The 27,200-nt window shown below is 39.0% G+C and overlaps 1 protein-coding gene and 1 long non-coding RNA gene across 2 annotated transcripts in view; one reads left to right on the top strand and one right to left on the bottom strand.

Moving 5' to 3' along the window:
• LOC127375919 (uncharacterized) overlaps positions 1-27,200 on the bottom strand; it is a 629,637-nt gene that overhangs the window by 244,159 nt on the left and 358,278 nt on the right. The gene's annotated exons all lie outside the window — the stretch shown is intronic.
• On the top strand, positions 16,113-18,709 carry LOC127375971 (uncharacterized). The gene is made up of 3 exons (XR_007887473.1): positions 16,113-16,206; positions 16,458-16,503; positions 18,594-18,709. It is a non-coding gene; the product is annotated as an uncharacterized LOC127375971 (long non-coding RNA).

Below are 27,200 nucleotides of genomic sequence, written 5' to 3'. Positions count from 1 at the left end.
GCTCCATACCTCAATCAAATATGAAGCTGATTTTAATACTGTAGCAAAAGGAATGAAAAGCAGTGGCTGTCTGAACAATGAATGAAACCAATTCAAAGATCTATGATATCCTTCCAAAAATGGTAGAAATAATCTTAGGCGTGTAGTTTGATTAGGTGTAAAATTACATTTGAAACCATTTGCTTTTAAGCCGTGCCTCTGTTTATGCTGCAGTTCCCTGGCATCTCCCTCAGGGGGTGTACACTCCAGCAGATGAGAATCCCAATCCTTGTTGTTGGCTTTACAAACGTGTGAGTGTTGGAGTGTGCAGTGGTGACCTGAGAAAGTGGCAGAAATGTCACACACTTCATTTGTGCGGCAGTAAAAGCCTGGCTGTCTGGGGAGCCATCGATCTGACAAGTTATTACAGAGGAGCAGAGGCAGGAGGAGGCCGTCAGGAGCATGACACTGACAACAGCTGGGGATCCCTTGCTCTCTCTCCCACTCCCTCTCTCCACTTCTGTCTTTCTTCTCACTTTCTACTTCCTTGTCTCAACCTCTGCCTCCAAGCTTTGACACTCACCCTTGCTCCATCTCTCTCTCTCTCTCTCTCTCTCTCTCTCTCTCTCCCCTCCACCTCTCAGTCTCAACCTCTCTCCTTCCCTCTTCTCCTTTCACCTCTCTTCCTCTCTGCCTTCTTCTCCACCAGCTATCCTCTTTTCACCTTCTTTGCTCTTTGTTTATAACCACTTTCTCCTCTTGTCTCTTTGCCTAAATTATCACTGCCTTAGTCTCGACCTGCTTTAACTATACCTCTGTCACTCTACTCCTGTCTTTTTTATGCACCGTAACTCTCATTGCTTTAAGGTTTTACATTTTATACCATGTTCTCTGACCCCACCCATTCAAAGTATTTCTCAAGAGTACACAGTTCTCAGTAAATGAGCACACCTCAGGATATGTTAACTGAAACAGAACGCGACAACAGAAAGGAGAGAAAATTCAAGCTACTGTATCTCTGTGTATCTCGTTGTGCTTAAGTAAGTCCCACTGAAATAACTTTTTGTCAAATCGAATGTGTGTTTTTGAAATAACTTTTTGTCAAATCGAATGTGTGTTTTTGAAATGTATTGTTAATAGCTCTTTAAGTCCTTGAAAATAAAAAATGGACGTAGTCCCTGTGACGCCATAGGTTTTTCTGAAGAGCCGTTGTGAAGCTCAGTGTGGTTGGCTCTGGCATTCGCTATCTTGGCTGTCCTGACTCTGCCGGTTTCCAGGTGGAGCGTGGGTGGAGCTGAGGTGGGCTGAATGAGGCCTGGTTACTGAAAACAGCCACCTATAAAGGCGCCCACCTGTCACTCAAAGTGGCCATGACCTTAATATGCATAACTTTATGCCTTAATATAATTAAAAGGGGAGACTTGTATAAAAACTCACCCCCTGTAGTTTCAGCCAACTATCGACCGATTTTTAACCTCCCCTTCCTCTTTGAGATTCTGGAGAAAGTAGTCGCCACACAGTTGTGTGACTTTCTACATAGCAATAGCTTATTTGAGGATTTTCAGTAAGGATTTAGAGTTCATCACAGCACAGAGACAGCACTGGTTAAAGTTAATAACAACCTTTTAATTGCTTCAAACAATGGACTTGTCTCTGTACTTGTATTATTAGATCTTAGTGCCGCATTTGGCACATTAAAGGAACCGCACTAAGCTGGTTTAAGTCATGCTTATCAGATCGTTCTCAGTTTGTACATGCTAACAATGAATCCTCCGTAAATACTAAGTTAGTCATGGAGTTCCACAAGGTTCTGTACTTGGACCAATTCTATTCACTTTATATATGCTTCCCTTAGGCAATATTATTAGGAATCACACCATTAACTTTCACTGTTGAAAGTGCAGATGATACCCAGTTACACCTGCCCGATGAAATTAATCAGTTATCTAAGTTACAAACATGTCTTAAAGACATAAAAACCTGGATGAGCTGCAATTTTCTGATGCTAAACTCAGAAAAAAACTAAATTCTTGCCCTTGGCCCAAAACACCTCCGAGACTCACTGTCTAAAGATATAGTTACTCTAGATGGTATTACCTTGGCCTCTAGCACCACTGTCAGTTATCTTTGATGAGGACATATCCTTTTTTTCCCACATAAAGCAGACCTCTAGGACTGCCTTCTTTCATTTACGCAATATTACAAAAATTAGACACATCCTGTCACAGAAGGATGCAGAAAAACTAATCCATGCATTTGCTACTCCTAGGCTAGATTACTGCAACTCCTTATTATCAGGTTGCCAATAAATCAATTAAGACGCTCCAATTAATCCAGAACGCTGCAGCACGAGTACTGACAGGAACTAGGACAAGAGGTCATATCTCTCCTGTATTAGCTTCTCTGCACTGGCTCCCTGTAAAATTCAGAATAGAATTTAAAATCCTCCTCCTCACCTATAAAGCTCTTCATGGTCAGGCCCCTTCATATCTTAAAGAGCTCATAGTACCCTATTACCCCACTAGAACACTGCGCTCTCTGAATGCTGGGCTACTTGTGGTTCCTATAGTCTCTAAAAGTAGAACAGGAGCCAGAGCCTTCAGTTACCAAGCTCCTCTCCTGTGGAACCAGCTTCCAGTTTTGGTTCGGGAGGCAGACACCCTCTCCACACTTAAGAGTTGGCTTAAGACGTTCCTCTTTGATAAAGCTTATAGTTAGGGCTGGATCAGGTGAGTCCTGAACCATCCCTTAGTTATGCTGCTATAGGCCTAGACTATTGGGGGATTTCCCATGATGCACTGAGCTCCTCTCTTCCTCTCTCTCTCTTTCTGCACTCATTCATGTCCCATTAATGCATGTTACTAACTTCACTTCTTCCCCGGAGTTCTTGTGCTTTCTCGTCTCGCAGGTTCTCATGGATCCTGGTGGAGCCTCCTGCCATGGTCCTGCTTGACTCCCATTGCTAATATCATTGATATTATTAGGGCCCTAGCACTGACAGTGCGAAAGCCCTATTGCAATTGAAGGAATTATTTTTCTTCCTCCCAAACGAATGCATTTTTGGGGGCTTTCCCATGCTCAAAAACTTATGCACATGTCAGTTGTGGCAAAAAACACAACAGGAAGTCGGCCATTTTGGATTTAACGGCCACTTCTGGTGATTTGCACACGTTGTATTTGAACGAACTCCTCCTAGGGAATTGATCGGATTGACTTCAGATTTGGACAAGACATTCACGATTTAAAGTTGTGTCTGATAAGAGTCCCGCCCGAACATGTCTATGTGTTAATATTCAGTAATAGTGAGAGTGCCACCTAGTGGTAAAAGGGAATGTAATTTTTTTATACTTCCATTCTACTCCTAGCATATTGATCATATCCGGCTGAAATTTAGTCAGGAAATGCAAAACATGTTGTTGATGATATTTCATGATTGTGGTGAGCTTTTGTCAAAGGGCGTGTCCGTGGCGTGGTGTCAAATTTTGATGTACCGCCAGAACACACAAAGTTGCTATAACTTGAGTGTACATTGTCCAATCAGCTCCAAACGTCACTTGTCTGATGAGAGTCCCGTCCTGAACAATAATAGTGATCATGCCACCTACTGGCAACAGGAAGTAAGCGTTGCGTGGCGATTTTGATCTGATTTACATGAAATGTTCATGTTGTGGTCTGCACTTCTTACGCCAGCACGTGACGTGGCCGCAGTACACCCAGAGTTGCGTGAAGTGCAAGGGCCCGTTCATTGCTGCTTGCAGCTATAATTGTTATCACTATTATTATTACTATTATTATTACTACAGATACTATTATTACAATAATCACTGCTCATTGTCCCCCATCATTTTTGTTGTCGTCATCATCTTCTTCATGTTCATCATCATCATCATCAGTCACTACTATAAGTGTAGTTGTTGCTACTGTTGTTGCTGTGCAACGTTGTCTCTGTCTATGTCCTTCTGTCTTTACCTCTGTTCTCTCTCTCTCTCTTTATGTCTCTCTCTCTCTCTCTCTCTCTCTCTGTCTCTCTCTCTGTCTCTCTTTCACCCTAACTGATCGAGGCAGACGACCACCCACCTAGAGCCAGGGTCGGTCCGAGGCAGTGACTGTGTTAGCAGATGTTCTATAAAAACTCACAACAAATTCATTTTCTAATGATGGCCTATAAACAGTGTTTAATGCAGGAATTCATGAATTGAGGCAGTTACAAAGCACTTACTACTCGTTAATTAAGTATTTTGCACGAGCTTATCTATCTATCTATGGCTTATTAAGCATTTACAAATGAGATATAAAGGCTGACAATGCCTCGAGACTCACAAAATGTTCAGTTATCTTAACAGACGAAGGAGAGACACAACACAAAGGGATATAGAACATATTGTATTGATATTTATTGCAACTTCCCAACATATTGTATGAAGACGAACAAGGGTGGTTTATGAAGACATGCTATTGTTGTGATCTTATCTGTTTGGAACGTGTACGTTGAGCTTGCAATCAACGTGATGACGGTGGGAGGCGGATGTTACATCATATTTACGTTAACTCAGAAGTTTCGACAGTACGCCAAGGGAGCATGGAGAAGCACATGGGTGGCGCGTCAGCGGCACTAGTGGTGAGTATGTGTCTTTGTTTGGTAGCACACATTATGGTTGAAAGCTAACGTTAGCTTGTCAGCAGCTGCAGGTGTTTGCCCTCGCTCCCCGACTCACGTTACTAACGTTACGACCCGCCCGCGGTGGCTAGGCCGACCTAGTCTAGTCTCATCTAGCCGGGCGAGGTGAGTGCCTAGCAGCGGCAGGTTTCAACCATAATGTGTGCTACCAAACAAAGACACATACTCACCACTAGTGCCGCTGACGGCCGCCGACTCCAATGTGCTTCTCCATGCTCCCCTTGGCTGCACTGTCAGAAACTTCTGAGAGTTAACGTAAATATGACGTAACATCCCGCCTCCCGCTCTCAGCACGTTGATGACGTGCTGAGAGCGGGATTGCAAGCTCAACGTACACGTCCCAAACAGATAAGATCACAACAATAGCATGTCTTCATAAACCACCCTTGTTCGTCTTCATACAATATGTTGGGAAGTTGCAGTAAATATCAATACAATATGTTCTATATCCCTTTGTGTTGTGTCTCTCCTTCGTCTGTTAAGATAACTGAACATTTTGTGAGTCTCGAGGCATTGTCAGCCTTTATATCTCATTTGTAAATCCTTAATAAGCCATAGATAGTGCTCACTTTAGATAAGCTCGTGCAAAATACTTAATTAACGAGTAGTAAGTGCTTTGTAACTGTGAATTCCTGCATTAATAACTGTTTATAGGCCATCATTAAAATATGAATTTGTTGTGAGTTTTTACAGAACTTCTGCTTACAGTCACTAATCATTAATACATGTCTGAATAGTGGATGTGCAAGTGCATGCAGAAATGTACAGTACAATGAAGAGTAAAACATTTATAACTGTGATTATAAACCACATAGTAATGACTATTTACAGCAGAATCAGGCTTTATAAATGATGAATTCAGTATTTACTAATCCATAACTAATGTGCTTATCAATGATGAATAAAACATTTTTAACTGTGTTTATAAACTACATACTAATGTGTATTCATACGTTATAAATGATGAATTCAGTGTTTATTCATGCTTAACTAATGCTTAATAGTGTGTACTTATTATAAAGTGTTACCAACTTGGGTAATGAATTGGCGCTATACAAATACAATTGAATTGAATTGAACTGGGAAATTAGCTATAGAGACCAAAAGAGTTTTTGTACCAGGCTGTAAACATGTGGGCCCAATATGGGGTCTTATGGAGATTGACTTACTGTTGAAGCCAGCCTCAAGTGGACGTTAGAGGAACTGCAGTTTTTGGCATTCATGTGTTGGCTTCATTTACCAGCCGTGGATGTTGCCTCTTGATTTAGTTCTAGGACATAATATACGTCAGTAAACACCCTACCTGTGAATTTTGAAGTTTAGAAGACAAAACGTGTGAGAATCATACAGCTTTGTTCGACACCAAGAATATTTTGTGCAATAATTGAAAATCCAATAGACAAATCATTTTCTTTTTGTTAAAGAAACCAGGACGATGCTAACTTCCATGTGGCAAAAAAATTACGCCAAATTGGGCAAATCTTAATGACCCTATTCAAAGCTGGGGTAATTCATATTTTTATAATAACAATGTATTACCTGCTAATGTTTTGGACTTCCTAATCTTGATAGTGACTGAACAATTTCACAATATCACATTCAGCAATATTTGACTTCTGCTTTATGCGTGTAGATGCTTATCAGGCTGTGTTTCATTAGACAGCAGCGGAGCAGCACCTGTGGGAAAACATGTGGAGCCAGCCTCAAGTGGTCGTTTGTGGAACTGCAATAGGTAACTGTTTGCTAACACGTTCTCCATATCAGCTTTATACAGTGATACATATAAATGTAAATAAATGTTTTAAGTAGGATTCATGTAGAGTTTAAAAATGTGTGATTTTGTTATTTATGAACTACAGTTGCCCATCTACAGCTTTAAAATGCCAGATTGTGTTATGCTCTCCTCATTTTCTTCCTCTTTTCCCTATAAATAGGTATTTGTGTGCAGTCGTCAGTGTTTTAAAATATGTATAAGTCATTGTGGAGTGAGACTCTTCATTCATCTCAGTTGCAGTGTGGTTGGCAGCTCCTCAGCCCTGGCTGGCCTGTACATCCAGCTGTCAGGCAAACAGGTAGGAGGAACAGATGAGGTGTGGGGGTTACGGCCCCAGACAGATGAATAGCCCTCTTGATTGACGCTGGCCTTTGTGCGCATCTCAGCGCTGCTGCTGTTCTGACACGAGTCTGTTGCACAGTAATGTGTGATCAGAAGAAAAGGGCACCGGCTGCTCTGATCATCATTCTGCCCCACTCCCTCGTCACCACCTCCCCACCCTCACGCCAACATCAACTGGACGGAATCCGACTTGACATAAGACACACACTAAACCAAGTCAGCTGAGCGTGGGAAGAGAGGGGAGTAAACTGTGGGGCAGAGGAGAGAGATACTGTAGGTGACTGTGGGGGGTATGAGATAAAGACAAGACAAGGCAGTTCACTTGCTAACTCAGTGTTAAATTGATCATTTTTAGCCCCTATGAGCACCTGACTTTTTCTGATATAATATATGATAAGTTCAGTTTAACTGATATTAGTGCCATTGAATATAGGCATTTTTTTTTACTTACTTAGGATTTGAGCCATATTCTTTTAGATGTTTAGGATAACATTTGTCCATATTAATTATGATTTGTCGCCTTCCATGGAGTCTGCCATGTTGAATCACCATGTTTCTACAGTAGCCTAGAACGGACAAACCAAACACTGGCTGTAGAAAAGGACGTTGCAGTTTTTTGTGTGTGTGTTTCACAGGCTCAGTAGTTTCTCCTTTAAACTTGGAAGGGGAGGGTGAAGTGAGGGACTTGCAACCTACAACTACAAATACTGTTCTTTGATTGACATTTAAGAAATGTGCTTATGTGTTTACAAATATATTAAAGTGTGTTATAAATGTTAAATGTTTTTTTTTTTTTATGTAAGGCTGAAAAATATGGGAAGATAGAATGTGAATTTAAACAAATACCTGCTGAAACTGAGTTATCATTGCTGACAACTACTATGAGTTAAGCAAAATCTGCAGCACTGTTATTGGGTGAAAACAGAGAGAGAGAGAGAGAGTCTGCCGGCTAATTCAAAAATGGGCAAAGAGGTGGAGTGTGGGTGGAGCTGAGGTGGGATGAAAGGAGCCTGGTTACTGGAAACAGCAGGCTGTAACGGCACCCACCTGTCACTCAAAACAGCCATGCTCTTAATTAAGGTTATATAAAAATTCAGTACAGTTGTTATGAACAGGAAAATTATTATAATTTAGTTAGCTATAGAGACCAAAACAGTTTTTTGTACCAGGCTGTAAACATGTTTATTTCTAATATGGGGCCCTATGGAGATTGACTCACCTCTGGAGCCAGCCTCAAGTGGCCGTTAGAGGAACTGCAGATTTTGGCATTTTATTGACTTTGTTTCTCGGCCACAGAGGTTGCCATTCGGATAACACGTCACTCTTATGTATTAATGTTTTCAGTAATAGCTGGATGACAACCACTGGCAACAGTAAAAAAAATAAAAAATAATTTTCTTTATTCACTCGCTCAAGCAACAGTGACTACTTAACTAGCACAATGCTTGAAAGAATACACTATTAGGAATCACATAATGAGCTTTTTTTATTAACTATAACTAGATGAAACAACATGAGATAAGGAGTGGCCACTGGCTCTGTCATTGCTGAGACACTATTTTCTTTTTAGATTTTTTTATATTTCCTTTTATTTGTTGCCCATGTGCATTTTACGTGAAGTACACTTGACAGAAGTTTTTTCCTTTCAGTACCACAACACAAGGTAAGTGACCTGCAATGCAATTGCAGTAATAGTTTTTTTATATTATTTTCTAACCCTATAGCAGGTAAACCTGTCCTGATATGTTTATTGGTAATGTTTTGGTTGACTTAGTTGGCAGACACTTTTTAAATTTAATTCAAAGTATAATCCAGGTCGCAGAGTCTTCGCGATTAAGTGCCTCAATGCTGAGCTCCACATTCCACCTGATACAAGTGCCACAAGGCTTGAAGGTGCATGAAATAATTTATGAGTGCCAGAGCAAATTAGTTGTTTTTTTTAAAGAAAGAGATAGAGAGGGATTGAGAGATAAACATTTTACTGTCCATGCTAGCAGCTCTCCCAGAGGTGTGTCATAGTATAGACCAGAGATGACCACTGTCTGTACAAGGAGTTGGCCGAGTTGGTGGCCAAGTTAAAGTTAGTTTGTCACCAGTCATGATGCTCAGATTTTGAGCAGACATTGTGAGGTAGAGCTGGATGCTAATGAGCTTGTAGAAGAACTGGCTGGGATTTCAATTCAATTAAATTTTATTTGAATTGCGCCAATTTAGATTCTAGACCGTACTCCCCACAAACTTATTTACAGAGATCCAACAGCTCCCACCAGGAATTGAGTCTTAAAGAGATTAGAGGTTGTCCATTTTGCCATCTCTCCAGGATTTTGCTAGCTTTTTGAAGGGTTGTTGTGGCCTAAAACATCTGATTTCATGGCAGTTTAAAAAAAAAACAATTGTGATGCATGCTGTGATGGGCATTTTTTTGTGATAAAATTGTGGAAGAAAGTGAAAAATGCAATAATAGGGGAGGGGACTGCTACGATTAATCAAATTTACGGAAAGTTTCTGGGCAAATTTGCAAGTTTGTGCAGAATTCACAGGATTTGGATGCATTTGTGCTACTTGTTATGATCGTAACTTCCTGGAGTGACTGATTTTGAGATATCATTGAGGCAGGTTGAGATCCATGCTGAGACAGTTGGTTCATCTGGTACAAAAGACATATATAGAGACCTAGGTATCATCAGCACAGCAGTGGGGAGCAGTGGTGTGAGTTGATAAGTAGACCAAGGGGTGTCCAAATGGTATATATTGAAAAGAGAATGGGACCAAGCACAGATCCTTGTAAGTACCCCAGTGGAAAAAAGGGAAACTTATTTTTGCCACTCCACATTAAAGGATCGCTTTATGAGGTAAGACTTACACCAGAGTAGTGCTGTACCAGAGATGTCATTCCTTCTCACTGACACATGGGTTTTTATCTTCGACAGCAGTTCAGTTTCAGTGACGTGACCACTCTTGAAACCAGACTGGTCTGGATCGAGTGATGTTTAAGTGAGTTATGTCAGAAACTATGCAGTTAGGTTGATTACACATTTGTTGTCAAATTTGGATGCACTCCCAACAATATAATAATTGGCCGCTTTATACTAAATTCTGGATTAAATGCTGCTTTAAGTGTTATTTTCAGAAGCATGTCCACCTTGCCAAGAATAAATGTCTGGGGTAAAATAAAGCATGTTTTGGCATGAAATGGTCAGTTGGCACAAAGACATTAAATATTGGCACTACTAATTAGGTATGAGTGACTTCAGAATAAAAATATTGGTATCGGTTGTCCATCAAAACCCAAACTGCCCATGTAATTTTTGAATCCACTTTACGGTATAATTCAGTATTGAGCTGGATAGGAGATTAAAAAAAAGAGGGTGGGAGATTTTATAAGACTGCTGACAGTGTGCTGGAGCCCTGATGGGGTAAAACACTTGAGGTAATTAGTGCTGCTTGGATATAAAGGGGTTTCTCCATACAATGCACGAAAGGACTGAGTGACACAGCCCTCTGCAGCTCAAGTGCCCACTGATGGCAGCACTTCAGCCAAAAGAAGAGGCTCTGATGAGGGACAGCTAGCCCTCACTTTTTTTCTCTAACATTCCCCACAAGACGGCACAATAACAGATTGGTGTTGTAGGTTTGATCCCTGGAACAACCATATGTGCCTGTGTCAAAATATCCTACAGCTAAACTCTGAACGCATGTATTTGAAGTTGCAAGATATTTTTATGTGAAATGCAAACGAATACAATGTAAACTGTTCACTGTGAGGTTTATGGATTATCAGAACATTTTTCCTGGAAAGTTGCATTGCAGTTTTTTTTTTTTTTTCAAGTCATTCTTTTAATTCCATTAATGCGGTGGGGGTAGAAATCTACATATATATCACATAAAACATATATCTCAAAACATTGACAAATAAAACCAAAACTACCTGAATGGATCCACTGTTAATTTAACTAAAATAATTATTACATAAAATTTTAGTAACACTAACTTAGTTTTGTAAGTTAAAACATTCCTGATAAATGTTTTAAAGAGTTCGGTCTAGACCTACTCTATCTGAAAAGTGTCCTGAGATAACTTCTGTTATGAATTGGCGCTATACAAATAAAATTGAAAAATTTAATTGAAAGGACTTTTTACTAGGTATTTTGTTTTCACAGTACAAATAAAGATTAGAAAATGAAGTCAGTGTCATTTCAAATTACTAGTATAAGCTGTTTAACGAAGAATGATTATTACTTAAAAAAATGTGTTAGTGTTTTTGATGTAACCAGTTTCAACAATTCTTTTTTTTTATTAACTTTACACTTTACAGTGTATCCGTTGAGGTAGTTTTGGTTTTATTTGTCCAGAGTTTACAAGTAATTTAAAGTGATACTGACTTAATTTTCTAATCTTTATTTGTTCTGTGAAAACAAAAAGTACTTAATCAGGAATGCTTCTGTAACTAAGTTAGTATTATGTAAAACTTCTAGTAACAGCTGCTTAATCAATAATGTTTTTAATTCACAAAATTAGTGATAGCGTTAGTGTTACTTAAAATGTCCAATGTAATCAGTTTCAACAATTTGAGCTAAAATACATATTACATAAAATCATATTACAGTGTAGGCACTAATAGAGATGTATATGTGACAACATTTTACGCAATTAATCAATCCTTTAAAACCCTCCAAAAGTTCATTTTGATGGCATGAGTGTGTAGCTGCATTGCATGCTGAGACTGCAGTCCACTGAGACTGATGGGAAGTTTGATATTGACACCGCTGGTGATCGCTCTAATCCCCCCCTCCCTCCCTGTCAGAGGAGAGCCCACTGTGGGTTGTGTTTATCGCTCCTGTCCACTCGCCGTGTTGGAGCTAATGTTGGGTGACACTCAGACACCCTGGCTGATGTGTTTTGGCACTGCAAAGATCCCAGCTGTGCATTTACATATGCAATGACCCAGATTAGCATCCCTCCTCACACTCCATCAACACTGATTAGAGCAACCCAGTTAGAGGAACGCTTGTCCGGCGCGTCCCTGTGACCACGACAACCTCTGCGTGTGACTGTGTGTGCCACTCTCGAGTTGATTGCTCACCGGCTTGACAATGACAGCAAAGTAGGTGAAGTTTCAATGAGCATTAATTAAAGAGCTCATACCCCAAAACCAAACCATTTTCACTTTTGACTGTAATTTGGATATTTGCGAGATTGAAAGAAAGACAGATGGTCATTGTTGGACATTAAAGGGTTATGAAAAAATTATGGGGGAAAAAATGGTCTCATGGTTTGTAGCCACAGAGATAGATTTGGTTTAATTTGTCCATGTGTTCAGATATCTGCTCCTGAGATTTCTGTAACAAGCATTGCTGTACAGTTTTTTTTTTTCCAGTAAAAATACTGTAGTTTCTTTGGAAATTGTTGGTAGTGGGTTCTGTGGATTGTACAGAGTAACCAGGGCACTGTCTGTGGAAAGAGTTTTTGGTCAATGATTAGCACAACAATTGAAATGTGTATTGGGGTGGAGGCAGAGTATCGAACACCTTCTGAACCTGGATAAATACACAACATAACAAAACTATGCACATGGCTTATTTCCACTAGAGGTAAGAAAATATATTTTGTAATTTGGCTTAACTGATTCTTTAAGACAGATTCAAAGCCAAGTCTTTCAAAAATACTGTATGTGCAGAGGCAACAGGAGACCATATTGTGGAAAATCATTTTTAACTTTGTTGGACAATAGTGTCTGTCAATGCTACACACTTACAAACCAAGTGATTATGGTATGGATGTTAAAATAAGCTAATTTAGTCAATCGTTCCATTTTCTCATTTCAGAGTAAATAAAGCAGGTAAGCAGAGGTCACATTACACTACCTCAACCAAAGACCAAGGTTATGGAAAGAGTTAAATGAGAACCTAAAGAAATGTAATTAAAATGTGCCTGCAAAATAAATCAGCAAAATAAGGATTAAAATTTTGCATTTAAAAGTGTTCAGACTAATGATGACATTGCACCGTACTGTATTACTGTAATTACTGTATGTAGTGTTAGTGTAAGGTTGAGGGAGTACTCAGCTGAAACGAGTACCAAATGAGTAAAATGTGTCAAAATAATGGTCAATTCAAATATTTAGAGAGCAGGGCTGCCGATATATGATGCCAATATAAAAACAAAGAAAAGTCATGTATAATTATATTCTGTTCTATAGGAAATTCAGGCATATGTTTACAGCAGGATGCATGAGTGCACATGGGCTGACAGTGCATGCTGCCTGTTACAGTTGCTCCCGTTTAACAAATTTCTCTCCGGGGATCAATTAAGTATTTCTGATTCTGATTCTGATTCAAGTTATATTACAGGGCTCCAAACCAACTTTTTCACCACCATCCCAAATATCACAAGGAGCACTAACGTCATTCCACAGCAGCTGCAATTCAATTCAATTCAATTCAATTCAATTCAATTCAATTCAATTCAGTTCAGTTCAATTCAATTCAGTTTAATTTGTATAGCGCCAATTCATAACAGAAGTAATCACAGGACACTTTTCAAATAGAGCAGGTCTAGACCGAACTCCTTATAGCATAGCAATGACAAGGCTGCCTGTAGATTATCTCATTTTGCAAGACAATCTTGACTGACCAATTAATCGGTCTAAGACTAATCTATGTTTGTAAATATAGCAACTTTTATTAAAAAAACTTTTTACTCTTGTGATTAAACACATTCCTCTGAAGCTCAATTCTGTAAATAGTTTTCTACTTAATATCGCAACTTCTGATCAACCTATATCAATTTGCTTAAATGACTCATTTTTTCTATCTTTTATCACTTGAACGAGAATGTCGTTTTAGGGCAGGTGAAGATTTACGGAAGGCAGCATACAGTCAGTGAGCTACAGACTTCACATAACAATATTCACAACTCGGATTAATTTTAATGAAACACTTTGATTCTTTTGATTGGTGGACGGACTTTATGTTGCTTCAGAGTTTTTTTCCTTGTCTTACCATTTTGCCGGTAAGTCTGAATTAATTAACGTTATACTTTGGTGTTCATAGTTTCTATAAAAAAGGGTGAAGGATTGCATTGTGAAGAATCTAACCGATCTAATGATGTGCAGCATGTCCATATTGACAAAAGTTTATATTTGTGTAGGCGATCTGAACGACTTAAAACTCGCTCACCCGGTAGGTTTTAGGAGGTTTTATACAACCAGATAATTTCTATAAAATCCAGACCAGGCCTCTATTGGAGACCTGCGTTTATTCGTCAAAACATGTAGCCACACCAAGCTAGTAAAGGAAACCTGCATCTTTTTGGGACCCTGCTTTTATTGGAAGTTTTGACAAGGTAACAACAAATGGGGATCCAACATACTCAAATCATGGTTAGAAGAAAAAAAGTCCAAGAACACAAAATAAAACATGAAAAAGCTAAACAAAATACTTACTAAATACTATATAGAATAGTAACTGTAAAGTGGATTGAGACAGAAAAAGAATGACAAATTAAGTGAGAAGTCAAGGAATTAATTAACAAAGAATTCAATAAATAATTAAATACAAAATTGGCATTTAAGAGAATGGAATCAGGTGGTGGGTGAAGTATACAGTATTATACAGCTGGGACACAGCAGTCATTTAGCTTGTTAGTAGTGTAACTGTTTTTAATTGGGACTTTCATTTTTAGTGCTACATATCACCAACTGATTGATTGATTCAAACCTACCCTGGGCGGTGCTCGCACTGTGCTTTCTGTACAGCACAAAGACACACATGCACATCCGCGGCTCCCGGTGTGAGTGTCGCTGGTGCAGAGGAGGGGGTACATGCACAGGGGCAAAGTCGCAGGTAGATTACTGCGTGTCATTAGCAACATATGCTCTCATTCATTAACTAATTGCACTTTATTATGATGTAATTACAACGTCTGTAGTGTGTGATGACAAAAACTAAGCTGTGGCTCTCCAGCCAGAGCCATCCCTGCACTCCATGCAGTAATTGCCCTCTCGGCTTTGATGAATAAGGAGATGATTAACCTTAATTCCCAAACAGCATCGGGGCATTAGCAGTGAATGAATTACAGGGAAGTGGATGTGACTAAGCGACTTAATATGGTAAATTGGTTGAGCATCTGAAGTGGCTCCAGTGATGCTCTATTAGCTCAAGGCCTTTTCTCCCGCTGCTACTGATTCCAGGTCTGAGCCTCTTCAATCAGGCTCTGGCTGTGAGTTGAGATGCTGACTGTCCCCGTGCAGCGTAAAACTAATCATCCACTTCATGCAGGTAAAGATTCAGCCACTACCTCGCATGGGGGGAGCCCAATTATGTAATCTAGATAAATTCATCCCGAGCACATGGCATAATGACTGGGAGCTATCTGATCTAATATCCAGCTCGTCAAAAAAAATCCATTCAAAATGAGCACTGAATGCATGCCACAGAGTCCTATCCCCCCGCATTCCACACCATGTTCACTTTTAATAGGCGAGGGATTTCACCTCCCATTCTCCTAATGTACCCGCTGCCCAGGAGAAGAGGCTGCTTTTTGGCTGCCTAAGCAAAATGTAGATTGCGTGAACAAAAACTCCACTTGCATGGCAGTAAATATGATGACATTGCAAGCTTGTCTTTTGCCGACAAAGTTGTGATCCTTGTTTTTTTGATGAAGCAGTGAAAACAAGCCACTATGAGAGCATTGCCAGCTGTGTGGTTAAGGATACGAACGCTCCAGCCGCCTTTGCCCCCACCTCCCCTCTGCTCCTCTTCCGGTGTTGGAGGGACAAGAGTGGCGAACGTCAACTTGTGTGTCGTTATGGTCCAAATGAGCTCTGTAAAGGTGCTTATTGTGGGCTAAGAAAACAGAATAAATGTGTGTGTGTGTGTGTGTGATTATGCGCTGCACTGTTATGCGTGTACATCTTTTTGCCTAAAGATGCAAGGGGCTAATTTTGCTTACCAGAACCATTTTTGCTTATCAACAGAAAATGAGGAAAATATGGATCTTAGCTCATTATGGTGTTGTTTATGTTTACCCAAGTAACCCATTAAACCTGAGAGAGAGCCTCCTTTAACTGTGAGCATGTTAGTAATGTGGTCTCAGTCATTGGAGGAGGCTACTCATTACTCTTTAATGTGCTGAATAAACATTTTGCAGGCTCACTGTTCCCCGCTATTGTTCATATTGTTGTGAATGCAGCATTTTCTTATTGTTAGACTATACCAACAGATATGCTGTGCCGTGCATGCAAGCTACAAAACCACAGGGTGCTGTGGGTGGAGAGGGGGGGTGGGGGTTAATATATTCTGTGAAAGAGGCCTACTTAAACAGTTGCTTTACAGTACTGAGTGACATGTCATAGCATCATTTTATTCCTGATTACATGAGATTGATGCTGTAGGAAGCTGTCTTTAATGTTTTGGAATACTATACAAAGCGGGTAAGCTGTGCACTGTCATTGCTGTTGTTTGTCAAGAAATAGTTCCAGCACGCAAATTTCCTCTAAAACCACAAATTGTGATGTCTGTTTGTGTTTGAATTTATAAATGAGATACAACGTGTCATTTAGTGAACTGTAGTGGTTCTGGTAGAGGTGTTTTTGACTTTGGAGACAGCCAGGTTAGATGTTTCCCCCACTTCTTTATGTTAAGCGAGGCTAACTACATCCTGACTCTGTTTTTGCACTTAAAGGTCATTTAGGAGGATCTACTGCAGAAATGGAATATAATATTCAGAGGTATGTTTTATTATTGTATAATCACCTGAAAATAAGAATAGTTGTGTTTTTGTTACATTAGAATGAGCTGGCTAGCTCTACAATAGGGCCTTTTGTGTCTTTTGTGAGTTTCAAGGCCACCGCAGTTCCTCCTAAAACTACTTCCACCACAGCTCAAGGGAACATTGAAGGAAATTTAGTACTACAGATATTGTACCTTTGAAAGACACCCACTTGATTTGGCTAACACGGACTGCTTAGGATGAGGCCTTAACTTCAAATCAGCTTTGGAATACATTTTTGAACAAAAAGAGGACAGTGGATTTGGTCCCTCTGCCATCACTTACACTTTGAACTTCTTTCAAATGAAAATGCAGACTTGAAACTTGTTTGAGTTGGTCATCTATAAGAGGAAATATGTTTGCTTTTATTTTTGTTGAAATTACATTATCATTTGATGTTAATGCAATCGTAAAAAGTGGCTAATAGGCAATGCTTTAGTGCTTTATCATGTGACACTAACATAACTTTTACGGTAATAGGGTGACATGATGTTGACTGTGGAGCTCATTATTTTTAAAAAAAAAAAAATTAATATTATTAAATAATATAAAAATCTGGGTGAAAATGTAATTGATAAAAAGATATTTGAAGCACAATTCTTCACAATGCTTAACTGCTGTTTTTTTTCAATTACGTAGAGGGTGCATAATCAGCAGATCATTTGTGTTTTCTCTTCATTTTTCACTTCGCTTTCTATTAGTGGAAACATTTACTGAGCAGTGCTGAGCAGTCAAATATGTTATCTTGCAGCAAGAAACAACTCCTTTTTTGAAAGAATGCAGATATTTGTAGTGAAATGCAGTAAAAATTGAAATAACATTACCCAAAGGCATCTCTGGCAAGTTTGAAATTCACATTGATTTTCATAGAGTGGTCAGATTAATGAAAATCAGTGGCTGGCTGGAATGTAGAACTCTAAAACATAGTGGTTAAATATGAATGGTGAGATCAAACATGTAAACACACTGGCCTTTTAAAAGACTCAATCTAACACAGTTTGATACTTTATGTACATGTACACAACAATGCGTTGTAATAAATCTACTTTATAATTTCTATCATGGCAGAAAAGTTTCAAAAATAGATGTTACTTTAGCCCTTGTCAAACCAGTCTGTGGCGACATTCCTGCACCACTGATGTATTTCACATCAACCAGCAATGCTGGTGCTTTAAACAAAAAAGGATGCATCTACCAGTGGGAGAGGCCCAGTCTGTCTTGAAAGTGATCGGTTAGCTAGTTTACCTGTTCAACAGAATCAGATTATTCTCCAACTCCATCCTCTATCTACTCCTAAAGCCTCCATCAAATCATCCAGCTCCCAGTCTGGCTCTTCCCTGGAGCTGACAGCAGTGCACTGAATAGACTACCAGAGAATAAGTAAGCTTATCTGTCAAACTAGTATACTAGTATTTTTCTTTGCTTCCTTGGATTTGTTGAGATAATAATTGATTCAGTGCTGGTTGAACTGGAACTGTAAAACACTGGGGGAAATTCTTGTGTGTTTTGTGTTTGTGTAATTACTGTCACTCCCAGAGGGGGAGACAAAAGTTCCAAACCACAGGTTTAAGGTGCTCTCACATGATAAGCTGTAAAAGCGCTCAGTGCTGGCTGTGCCACTGTTTTCCTGTGGGGAGGCAGAAGTGGGTGGGCTGCACCGACTTGCCACTGAGTGCTAAACTCAATGTTCAAATGATTTCAACTCAGACCTCAGTTAGTGCTGACTTTATTAAGTGCACCAACAGCTGTATACGACATAGCCAGAAGCAACACATGCAAACAGGGAAGGTGGATAGTAAATAGATGTAAAAATGTAAAAAGTAATACACTCAAATACACTAAACAATGTAAAACTGTTGTTTCCCAGAAGCATGGTGCATAGCTTCCTTGTGCACTTGATGATGTACCTGTACTGCGCTTTGCCTCTGCAACTGTTGAACTATGCTGTGCTACCTCGCAGTGAACACATTTCTCCTCATCTGAAGGCAGCTTCAGCCCATCAGTTATTGGTTGCAGATTTCTTACATCACATTGTTTTTGTTTATCCAGGCAGCACCTTCATATTGTGGAGTGTAATGAACATTTGAGCCCCTAAGGATTGCTAGGAGCACTGTAGACCTTTGATTCCCAGCCTTTTTCATCAGATGTACCTCCACGGCCCAGTCACATCAGCTCTACTACCCTTTATCAACATGCTTTTGAATTAACTGATTTTTAACTGGATATTATTCAACACTATTATGAAATAAAAATATGGATGGATATTGTTATTAGACTTTTTGATAAAAGAACAGTGGTCCTGAAATTCTTAATATGTATTTTTTTCTCTTTTTTCTTTTAATAAAGTCAAGTTTACATGCTGCTACATTTCTAAGAACCAGAAGCTGGACGTTTCAACCATTTATTTATTACTTTTAGCTATTTATGTGACCTCTAGTATTTCTTGTTCATGAACCGTGAATTTTAAGGTGGCGTTAAGGTGTAAATACCCGACAAAGGTCAGGGAAACTGAAGCATGTCCTGTGCAGCGTGCCCTATCGTATGTGGTAGATTATTGGCTAATGCGAGAACAAAAGATTTTACATTGCGTCATTCATAGAATTTAGTGAGTACAATATTATTATTACAGATAGAAAAGATAAAAAATAAGACCCAGGTTGTATGAAAGAGGAATTTCCTTTAAGTATTAGTTTGGGCTTTCAGGACCACATGCTGTTAAACTCTAAAGGAAAACCGTATTCTATACAGGTTACAGAGGGCATTTTGAAAACGCCAGTGCAATTCAGATCAGGGGACTGAGCATCAAATATGCATAGATGGCAGGGAGTGGTGAGAAGTGAGGGACATTGAGTCATTAGTATTCCAGCAACTGGTGCAGTCAAAGGTGGAGGGTTGAGGAGGGGACTCAGAATCAGCCCAGCAGACCCAGGGCAGCTTATTGGGATAGAGAGGGAGCCCAGTCGCTGGGCTTAGACAGGCTCAATGCAGGGCTCAACTCATCACACGCCTGTCAGACAGACACCTGCCGCAGTGAGAGCAGTCACATACGTGCGCACACACACACACTTACACCTGCCTACTTACACAGACCCATTCTTACATCCAGGAGTTCTTCTCATGCAAGAGTTTCATGATGCTTTGAGTCGCAAGGAAACTGAATTTCCATAGCGTCATATTTCCATAATTTAAAGTATTTCTGATTGACACGGGACATTGTGTTGGGGCTAGCGTGTGTCATAAAATGTCCAAAAGTTCCAAATGCTTTGTGTTGTAATGAACCTGACACTTTTTTTGGTTGCCTTTTACTGCCTTTCGCAATTGTTTTGTGTGTTAATATATATATAAAACACATAGTGTAAACAAAAATTACTTCATCATATTGGCTTTATTTTTATATGGATTTATACATTTTAAGATTTTCCACCATTTTCCAGCAGTCAGAGTCCATTGAAAAAGTGAGTCTCTTTTACCTACTTAATTTACTTTAAATCCAGTGGAAAACATCAAAACATGATGATAATTAAAGAAAGCTTTAGCAGGTAACTTAACTTTTTGGAATATTTACCAAAACTTTCACTATATCCTGACAGTAGTACATGAGACAGATAACCTGTGAAAAAACTCCAGTTCCTCCAGCTCACACAGTTTTGTGTCTGAATGCATCCTGTGCAGACACAGATGCAGGTGAAGTTAAGTAAAAGTCTTTTCCATAGGCTTTCCAAAAAGACTTGACAATGAAAAGATGAAAGTTCGTTTCATGTGTCATACCGCGCAGATTATCCTACCCAAAATCAAATTTATTTCATTTTAATTCATTTTCAGGTGTTTTCATGCATGAAAAACTATTCTCCAAAACTCTCAGGTTTTTCAGGACATGTGAGAACCCTGATAAAGAGATAGAGAAAGCCATGCTTATTCCACCAGTATTTTTTGTTTATCTGTGTGTTCTGATTCAGCATGCATCATGATACTGAGAAAAAGAAGTCCTTCAATTTGGTTCAAAGGGTAAATTTTTTATTTGTACAGTTTCCACATTCTCCAATTTCAGCACAGGAATACAGCCATCTTGGACAATCACCACAAACACTGACTCTCATTTGTCATTAAACCAAAAAGAAAAGACAAAAAACTAAATAAAAAACATGCTTGGCTAGAAGCCTTGCCTCGGAAAGTAAGTAAAAATAAAATCATGTCCTGTTTTCTTCTTCTGTGTTGTGTAGCCATGGTGCAACTAGCCAATTTTTGCAGTTGTTTGCTGTGCATTTAAGCCACAAAAGTCTGCATGTGGTGCGTGTATTGGTTGTTTGGTGGACCAAGTTTTCTGCTGTTGCCATCATCTGCAAACTCATTTTGTTGAGGAAAAACTTTTCTTGAAAGATATTTTTAAAACACAAGTCAAAGGACAACACAATTGTGATATAAATTAAAGAATATATATTGCATTTCTTGCATTTACTACAAAATCTATGTATGTATAACAAGAAGAACCAGGAAGGTGAAGATGTAATTTTTCATGTGACTAAACGGAAATTTCAAAATTTGGCAGTTCCAATGTCTGTATTTTGAACTTCATTACCCAGAAATCCCACCAGGTGACATCAGTAAACTACACGTGGTATGCTCAGGTTTGCCAACTTTTGGATTTCAGCCAGTTTTGGATTCATCACTTGCTGCTCTCTGATGGGACCAGACGCAGTTTTAATTTGGGAAAAGACAGTGAACCTGTGCCTCTCTTCATCACTGCTGTTTCACTTGTCTCTGGTTGAAAGAACAGGTGTGTCTTAAACAAAAAACCTGCTTAGTGCCACTTTAATGACGTCTCCACCAATTTGGTTGCACATCCATGTTGTTGGTGTGTGCACATTTCGGCAGATCACTGTCAGAGCTGCGTTCTGACTGCGAGAGGCGCTGCCACAGCCAAGTGCACACAGCTTGCTTGTGTCACATTCAATTATGGCTCCTCCACTTTCCATGAGACAGTAATTGAGCCGGGGGCACTCACTCTATTTAAAACCATAGGAGCTCTGCAGTTCACATTGTGTCCCCTGAAAGCTCTATCTCTGCTGTTTTCCATCAGCAGAAGCCTCCCTGTGGGACCTGGTGTGGGTATCACAGAGATGGGATAAGATGGGGTTGGGCCGGGGTGCTCCAGGCACTGTTGGGGCAGTCTGACAACACCCCACCAACACACACAGGCACACCACCCAACAGCCTGCCACCCACCATTCTCACCAATTAGACACAAGATTAATCAGTCCATCGCCCATCATCCAGAAAGTCAGGATCCACAGCTGAGGCTGCAGTCCAGGTAGGGTGGAGCAAAACAGTCTCTGCCCTACTTTGCTGGTGTCTTGAATTTATTTTCACCCACTTTTCCACCTATCTTTGAGACTAAAAAAACATAGCAACCTAACACATTGTTACTCCAAACACTTTGACGTGCAGTGGGAGGAGCTGCAGATGGAACCGCCAACCTTATTACTGGACAACCCACTCTACCAACTAAACCACACACCTACTCCACAGAAAGACTTGTTTTTGATAAGTGCTCTTGAACATGCTTAAGAACATTTTCTTGCTGTTTAAGGTTCTTTAGGGAAATGAATGTAAAATAAAACAGAGGTCTTTAAGTCACACTTTGCAGCACTTTCGGTGCTTTGAAGAACCTTTTAATGTAAAAAAAAAAAAAAGTTTCCTTTTAAAGATTTTTTGGAATGATGAATGCCAAATGGTTCTTAGAGTCAACCTTTTTAGACATTTTTGTATATACAGACTTTCCTGCTCTTTTAACAATGTCACCTGACTTCAATGGCACATCAAAACATTACACCAGATGGGCACATCCAAAAATGAAGCCAGAGAGGTACCTACAGCATCATAGTGTAGGGCCACTGACCAAGCTGCCATACTTGACAACTTGGGAGTGACAACGTGGTTCCCAACCTTTAAGGGACTCCTTTTCTAGAATTTAGTAAACTGACGACCCCTGTTTAAGTGACATGGTATGGATATTTCATATTATATTCAAAACTGTATAATTGACCCAAATAGTGAACAATTTCAAGAAGTTTGTGTAAAACAAGTGATTTTGATGAATGTTGAGCAGATTATTTTTTATTTTAAGTTTAGGGAACCTTTTATACAACCAGCTTGTTTCAGTATTGCAGAAAGCACAAGTTTAACAACACAATGGTAAGACTTACAATAAAAATATAGATTTAGCAGAAATAAGGAGATATTTTGCTTCTTTAAATTACAAAATCAAGAAGATTACCTACAGTCACCTGGACTCTTATCTGTGGATTTACTGCTCAGCTCCCAGTGGCCAATGACAGTGGACTGCAGGTGTTACTGGGCAGCTCCCAGTGTGTGAAACAGAGAGGCTGAAAACAGCTGTGCCCATTCAGCAAAAGCTTTCCTCTCTTAGTAAAAACAAAATAAAACAACTGTAGTTTTGAACTGTCCTCCTCTCACAACTGCTGCTCTGAACTTTCTAACTAAAACCCCTGCTGACCCACAGTGCGTAATCAACGGAATTACTGCAGGAAACAAAAAACATTCTTTTCAATACCACGCAGCTGAATGCTGGGGCCCCCTGAGCAGAAGCCAGGGAGGAGGCTTGTTTGAAATAGCAAGGGCCTCATCACCCGATCCCTTTAATGACTCCCTCTCTCCTGCTCTGACACTTAGGAAGATGAAAAGCAGAGATCCAAATCACATTAACACAAGCTGACTTATTCATATTTAGGCTGATTTCAGTCCATAATCTCTCAGCTCAGATGTTCACTGGGCTTATTAATACATGAAAGAAAAGGCCTAAGTCTATAAATCTGACATTAAATTTTAAACACTCCTGCATATCTTGTCTTTCATCTGTTTTAAAGGAACTACCCTTCGTTGGTGGATTAAAACATGGCTGCCACTGAGTGCAAGTTACATGACCAGCAGTGGGTAAGGACCACCCTCCATGTTGATGAAACTCATAGACACGCTGTACATGCTGCTCTTTATAGTGCAAATCCACAGGCGCTCTTATAATTGAAATGATTTGCTTGACATTCTTCCCTTTTAGGAGAAAGGATGTGGAGACATGATCAGTATACATCCCATGACCACTAATAGGACAACCAGTCTGCAAGTTCTCCTTATGACTCCTGCAGCAGTAAAGAGGGAGCAACTACATCTGAAAAATAGAGTGAAGGTAGTAGTTTAAGTATAACTGTAAGCAATGGTAACAGAACTTAGTTTGAATTGTAATTCATCATAAAAGTACTTCACACAATCATTCAAGTGAAAGCTAAACAAAGTCTATGTACCCTGGTGGTGGGGCTGAAGATATTTGTTGTTTGCCATCCAACACTTTCGTCGAGAAGAAGGGAATTACAAGGAAGTTGAATTTCTAACAGTCTTTACACTCTATTAGGCTTGTGTGATAATGGATCATGGAGTGGCTTGAGTCTAGATCAGTTAACAAATGCTCAAAACCTTTACAAGCATTTCTGATCATTTCTTTCTGGTGTCTTCAACTCCATCTGTCTCATAGGGGAAGTAGGCATGGTACTTTGTAACTTGATAACAGGTGTATGTAATTGTCATATGATTCTATACCTACAAAACACCCTAAATGTAGGACCTCTTCAGAGAGGAAAACTGGTGTATGACATCCACCCCAATGTCACTTTGAATAACATCCATACTGGACTCTCATACCCACCCTGCAGCGTCTCTGGTGGTAAAGGCCTATTTCAGTACCCATTGAGTAAACATCCTTTATCAGTACTTATAAACCAGGGCACTCTACTGCCACTGCATTAGTACACATGACTGATGAGTTGTTAGGGTTATGGTTAGGGTTAACACATAGTATAGATGACAGGAAACCAGTTGGGGCTGTCATCTAGTAGTACCAAACTTAAGAGTAACAACTTTTTTTTTTTTTTTTGTCTATGGGTATTTTGTAGTGTTGTTGATTGATTCAGGTCCAGATCTTGACATTTTTGGTGCAGTTCAAGTATTTGAATTGTACATATTGATCTATAAATACGCATAATGACCTTCTTCTATTGGTTAAGAAATGGCTATGACTATTGGCCGATCAGGAGGCATGTGACCTATATGATGTCACCAACCAACCCCGCCCCTCTCAACTAGGGTTTATTCCTGGAAACCAGATTCCTGGGAATACCCATCCACACCATTTCCCATTTCCCCAGAAATATAATAATGGAACAACGGAAAAATATGGGCCATAGTCAGCAATGACAAGCTGCAAGAATGCATTACAGGTAGATCTTGGTGTGCACACGGGGAACAAACAGCATCTCGAGTGAGCACACTCAGCAGAACAGGGATGGAGCTCCAACAAGTGAGTCCAATCTGGCAGTAAACCTGCAGCAAAGCCATCTCCATGATGACCAAACCAGCCCTAGAGGAAAGGAGAAAAATCCACCTTTGAAGCCACCAAAAGGAGACCACGGCATCTGCAAAAGCTGTTTAGCACTCTTGCCACCATCCAGGCAATGCTAGTGGAGGCAGAGAGAGCATTTTCAGTCTGCAGAATTTTTTTTTACAAAGATCAGATATTGTCTGAGCACAGAAAGTCCACTTCCCAAAAAAAGAAAAAAGAAGAAAAGATGTCAAGTGAGTTGTAAAAGATGTCTTGTCAGTTACAAGCCTGTGAGTATTTTCTTTTATTTAGCCTGTGACCAGTGTTGCGCAGTAACTAATTTCTAGTTATATTTCAGTAATAATATTACTTTCCCCAGTAATGAGTATAATATTACAGTTACCCTCCCAAAAAAAATTTGTTACAACATTATTGATTTGAAATCCAACAATCCAGTAACATCCTTTGATTCATTTTGTAATCATTGAGGAAACTATCTTGGAAGATGTAAACATTCATTTATTCAATTATTCATTGCTGTGATATTAACAAACAAAACTGGATTTTAATGGTAAAGCCTGAATTATGGGGAATTGTGGGGAATATCAGAAAAGTAATATAACTAGTAGTGTAACTAATTACTGTTGGCAGGGAAGAATAAGTAAAGTAATAATATTACTATTGAAAGTAGTAATGAGTAATAATTTTTTTTAGTAAGGCCAAAGCTTTTTGCATATGTATGTCTAATATTTTTTAGGCTATAAGTTATTATTAATGGTTAGTTATTATGTAAGAACCCTGTAGTTGTGCCCTGTTCTTAAAATGTGTAGCAGGTTGATTAACATTTTGCACATGAAGCGTGACACACAGGCCAAAGTTTTTTGTTTTAATTAGGGTTATATCTATTTTATTTATGACTGGCCCCTTTCTGTTTTATTTATTATTAAGCATATTTTGTTTCATTATGCACTATTATAAGCCATTTAGTTATATTTTATTTTTGCACAGTCCAACACTATTTTTTATAGGCTATAAGCTGATATTTTGTTATAATACAATAAATTATTTGCATTTAGCACAAAGCGCTTCATAGGCTGGGATTGTTCTCTATTTAATTCGACAGTATTTGCTTAGATGCATATGTCGAATAACTGTAGGGAATGTTGTAATTAAAATAAAGGAAATGTTTTAATAATTTTTAGCGATCATTGACTTTATTAGGTTAATATTGCTTGGCTATTAAGGCTCGCAGTCGCAGCCTTGCACCAGCACCTCTGAATGCTAATAGAATATGGGATAATTTCAGCTGAATAGACTGAGTTTGAAAACACCAAATTACTTACCTTAATGAATACTGATTGTTTATACAATGAAGAATTGTTATCACTTCCATGAGGTTGTCACAGGCAATGAATTAAGCATTTTCCTCACAACTACAGTGAAGTTCAAGCTGTGTGCATGAGAAGTTTATATTATGTTGATTCTAATGTTTTTTTGTTTTTGTTTTCATTCTTAGCTTTTGGTTGGATGAAGAGTTACCTCTCTGGCAGACTGTTTTTCAATGGTCGTTTTTTCGAACAGCAGAAAAATATCTAATCACATTAGTGGTGGTGTGAAAGAATCTATTAGCTGAATACCATTACTAAATGGCTGAAAATAAACAAATAAGTACTGTTATGATTGATGTTGTATTCGGTTCTTTCTGTGCTAATGTGTGTGAGATGTATTTTATTCTTCATGCAAAATGTAATTTGGAATAACAAATGACACCTCTTTCTTGCAACACTAGCATACAGTTTTTTTAATATAGGTATAATTTATACCACTTGTAATTTGGAACAAAATGCATGATGAAAACTAATTTAGTCTGAAATAGGTTCCAGAGGAACCTCAGATGCATTAAAAGTAGATTTTCTTTCAAAAATTCCCAAAACTATAATTGAAAAATCTCACAGAGATGTTTCTGTGGTTATTACTGTTTTGGAAATATTTTAATTTTTTTTTTTTTTTCTTATGGTATTTATTTGTGACAATTTAGGTTTTTTTATCTATTTTATTTCCTGATAATTATATTTGGCTCGTTTTGCCTTTTCTTGTTTTATCGATGCTGTGTGATTTTAAAGGACTAGTGTGTAGGATTTAGTGCCATCTAGCGGTAGTTTGCAACAAACTGAACACTACTCATATATACATCTATATATTTGACCAGCTGGTCTGTGAAGTGTGTAGGAGAAACTACAGTGTCCGCAAAACTTGGAAAAAACGCATTA

Source organism: Dicentrarchus labrax, unplaced genomic scaffold (genome assembly GCF_905237075.1).
Source record: "Dicentrarchus labrax unplaced genomic scaffold, dlabrax2021, whole genome shotgun sequence".
In the NCBI taxonomy this organism is placed as follows: Eukaryota; Metazoa; Chordata; class Actinopteri; family Moronidae; genus Dicentrarchus; species Dicentrarchus labrax.
The sequence above is the reverse complement of the archived record's forward strand: the minus strand, read 5'-3'. Positions and strand labels throughout refer to the sequence as shown.